The following is a 4,625-nucleotide window of genomic DNA, read 5'->3' as shown; positions in this document are numbered from 1 at the left end:
TTTGGCCCAATCAAACACTTGAGTTTTAGACAGAGTATCATCCCCATACTGAACCTTCAATCGAGTCAAAATTTCGCACGGTTTAACGCCTTCTTTAGTTAAAAACTTTATTGTAACCCGTTGTGCAACGAACGCTGGAACCTGTTGCTCACTCACAGCTGTACTGACGAATTGACTGAGTCAAACAGCTCACCAAGCGTTTTACCCACTCCTAATACATTACATTACTAGAACCTACACTGTGAGAGTGCTTGCGATTGGCTAAGAAAAGTATTTGTAAAATTCCGGTTTATATTTGATCCACCCTCGTATGTGTAGAAACAAGCAAAGTGAATAATGTGACAAGTGATGTGGATATATGAGTCGGTGAGTGCGAGAGATTGCGGATCCTCGGGTTGCGGATAGAGGGTCCCTGTACCAAGGGTTTCTGCTGAATATGGTTACAAAAATAAATAGGCAGTCGCGGACAATTGTCCAGGGGTGGTCCCGAAGGAATTAACCCCCAAGCGGAGGTGTGAAAACCGTGCCGAAAGGTGAATGGCACCTGGGTGAGGTGTCTATAACGGTGACTCTGGGATACCGGGCGACCTCTCAGAGTACGCAGCCTTATCTTTGCATGCGGGACTCTACAAGGATGGACGAACCCCTTTCCATAGCTTCTCGTGGGAACAACAATGACAACACCAGACATAGTTGTAGTAAGTGCGGTTCAAAACAATAGAACGCGCAGGGCTCCCGACAATGGGTCGGCCAACAATGCCGACCAATCCAGAGCTGGGGGAGCCAATGAAAATGGATTTAATGCGATGGATCGGCGGGATCTCGTGACCTTTGGGTGAACGGAGCAACTGAATCACGACTTGCTAGACCGCTGCGATGCGAGTGTGGCCCGTGAACGGGGTTACATGGCACGGTTGCATGCTCTGTGGTGCGAGAAACACCCTGAGCTATCGCACTTTTCGCAGCAACGTCTGCGAAACCATGCTGAACTACTCCGTAAAAGGGGCTATGTAAGCGGAACGCCTACTCTACCACAGCTAGAACAAGCCGGCAACAAAGAAAGAGAGGCGACACTAAGACCAACCGCGAACAGGCATCAAATAGATGAAGAGCGATGCTTTACGACCCGGAGAAACATCAACACCAAGGTTTCTCTCAAGCCTAAAGATCTGACTGAAATGGATGACGAGCTTTGTGGACATTTTTCCGGTGAATCTGACCTCTGGGCTATCAATTATTGTGTGTATAATGCAGCGAGAGCTTTAGTCGATACGAACCGTAAAACAAAACCAACGGCTGATCATAAGACCAAAAGACGAATGCATCAACTTGCCGTAAAGATAGGCTGGGCAAGACAGGACGCGTCCCGCATTTAATGTGTGATTGACTACATCACATCTGGCAGGAATTTTGCTGCCAAGGTTCGAAAATTCGCGCGCGAACTCCGGACCCGTTATCACACACTTAACAAGTCAAAGCTGCTGACCATCAGGCAGCATATTGTTGAGAGAATACGGATACTATCTGACGCTAAGAGAAGTCTAGAGCGGAGGGAGAGGTGGGTCAGAGAAAGTCAACAGTTTCTCTCTGACCCATCTCGAATCTTCCAAGACCCTCCAGTTACTGTCGAACACCCACCCGAACCAGAGGGGGTCGAAGTATTTTGGAGAGAAGTCTACGAAGTTCAGCATAGAATGGACGAAGACTCAGAAAATATAAATAGCTTCAAGAAGTTATGTGTTGTCCTCATAACACCTGATAAAGAATTCCCACCCATCACTACCGAGGAGGTGAAAAAAAATTAAGAGGGATGAAGAACTATTCCGCACCGGGACCAGATTGTATCAAAACCTTCTGGTGGAAGAAGTTTTCTTCAACCCATCAGCATTTGGCCCGTATTTTCACCTCATATTTGAAGTCGGAAGTGCCGATTCTAGAGTGGTTGGTGGAAGGGTGTACAATACTCCTGCCGAAAATAGGCAACTTAGCTGTCCCAAAGAACTACAGACCAATAACTTGTCGGAACACGCTTTATATGATATTCACAGCTATCCTAAATGATAGGATTGTTCGGGCAATTGAATCTGTGTGGCAAGAAATGTATGAACAACGAGGCTCAAAGAAAGGCGTAGCCGGATGTCGGGAGAACCTGCTCGTCGATAGATGTGTCTGCAAAGATGCAGAATTCTACCAGCGTGACCTATCGATGGCCTGGATTGATTATCGGAAAGCTTTCGATTCTACATGCCATAGACTTATCATCTGTTTTTTGGAAATCTTAAAGGTTCATCCGCAAATAGTTGGGTGCATAGAGAGATTGATGCCGCTTTGGAAAACCAGATTTACTATCTCATCTGGCAAAAATCGTGTGACAACTTACAAGGTCACGTTTCAGAGACATGTCTGTCAGGGCGACACCATGAGCCCACTCCTCTTTTGCCTTACATTATTGCCACTATCTCTAGCACGGCGCCATTCCGACGGGTACTTGTGCGGCAAACCTGCAGATCGAAAGTACAAGGTCACTCATGTATTTTACATGGACGATCTTAAGATCTATGCTAAAAACAGATAGCAACTGCATCTAGCTCTGGAGATTGTCGAATGATATACTAAGGAAATTGGAATGGAATTTGGGTTTAACAAATGCGCCAAGGTTTATTTGAAGCGAGGAAAACTTAATGGCATCCCTGAAGATCCTGAGCTCGTTGATAGAAGCGCCATACGACATCTTTGGGCTGGAGAGACTTAGACATACCTGGGCGTGCCACAGAGCCGCATTCAGGATGTGACATCTATAAAGGATACTCTCCGAAGCAGATACAAACATCTCATCCGACAGATTTGGTCTTCCGAACTGTCAGCGAGGAACAAATTATTTGCAACGAACATGCTTGCCGTCCCGGTACTACTCTATTCATTTGGAGTAGTTCCATGGACGAAGAACGAGCTCAGATCTCTTGATATCGGGACAAGAAAGGTTATGCACATAAACAAAAGTATGCATATTAAGCCTTCCGTTCCGCGGCTGTACATCTCACGCCGTCAAGGTGGTCGCGGAATATTGAATCTTGAATGTCTTCACAACAGGATTATTCTGGGTACAGCACATAGAGTTGCAAATGGAAGAGACCTTCTTCTTAAAATGGTCAAGAATCACGAACAAGTGGGCAAAGGAGCATTTCTGTACAAAGCAACGGAGGAGGCTGCTGAAACACTCGGACTTGACTTCAGTATTAGGGGTGAGCAAAATGCATTAAATCTAATCTATCTCGAGTACTCACTCCTGAAAGCCCGGGTGAAGAAAGCACAAGAGAAAAACTTTCGTAAACAACTCCTCGATAAGAGGATGCACGGTCTCTTCCACAGAAATGTGAAGGATCAGTCAATGTCGCCACATTTTGAGTCAAGACATTTCCGATGATAGCTGCAGGGCGTGCCATGCACACCCCGAGCATTTAGCTCACATACTATCTAGTTGTCCAACACACGCGGGAACGACCTACATTCAAAGGCACAATGCGGCACTAAGAGTGCTTTATTACCATCTCTGTCACTCCTACGGCATTCACCTTAATATTGCTCCTCGAAATGGTCCTAGGGAAATTGAGTCAATGGTCGAGAATGGGAAGTGCCGCATATACTGGAACTTTATATTCTCGACAATTGTTTCTGTTGCTCACTCGAGGCCTGACATGGGTCTTCTTGACTTCGAGAAGCGAACCATGTTCGTTATCGAATTTTCGGCACCAGCTGACAAAAACATCATAGCCAAGGAGAATGAAAAGAAAGAGAGGTATCAAGACCTTATAAGGGAGTTGCAACGATTGTACCCGGAATATTCTGTTAAACTGATCGTCCTTATCATCGGCGCTTCGGCGCTCTTGGAGGTGCCAAGCTTTCACTTGCTAATAACCTAAAAAGCATCCCTGCGTGTCAACAATATGCTAGAACACTTATGGGAAAAATGCAGAAGGCGGTTGTCTTTGGGTCACTCCGCTTTCTTACGGTGCACGAAGCTTTTGTTGGATCGTCGTATTGATTCCTTTGCAGACTGTAACCACCTATCTCACGGTTGTGAGACGTGGTTGTGGCTGAAATTTTACCGCGATTTCGCTGGAAGCGGGTGCAATTTTTCAGATTAGCACCCGCTCCCGGCGAAATCCTGCGGTTGTCCTTATGACAAATTTTTAATTATATATATAATAGCAACAAAAGAAGTTTATATGTAAATTGGAAGAAGGAAGAAATCGAAAAACTGTAAAATTGTTTGTAAAGTGCAAGTTATTGTGAATAAAAGAAAATCAATTGAATATAAATTGTACGTTTTTATTTAATGCAACCTGAAAATAACATTTTTTTAAAAGCAAATTTAGTTCTAATAAAAAAATTCAATTCTAATCATTTTCCTAAACAGATGTAGCTATTGGATGCAACATGATCCTGCAGATCGAATATATCAAGGTCAACGATGTTCAACAACCAATCATTCGCCCATCTACTATTCGCACTTATTATCATTATTATAGGGACAAGGAACTCTGAAAAAACAACATAATTTTTCTTTTTCATTTAAAATTATTTTTTATTTTCAATGGAAAAAGCCAGTACATTATACTTAAAAA

Source organism: Belonocnema kinseyi, chromosome 8 (assembly GCF_010883055.1).
Source record: "Belonocnema kinseyi isolate 2016_QV_RU_SX_M_011 chromosome 8, B_treatae_v1, whole genome shotgun sequence".
NCBI lineage: Eukaryota > Metazoa > Arthropoda > Insecta > Hymenoptera > Cynipidae > Belonocnema > Belonocnema kinseyi.
Note: the sequence above shows the minus strand (reverse complement) of the source record.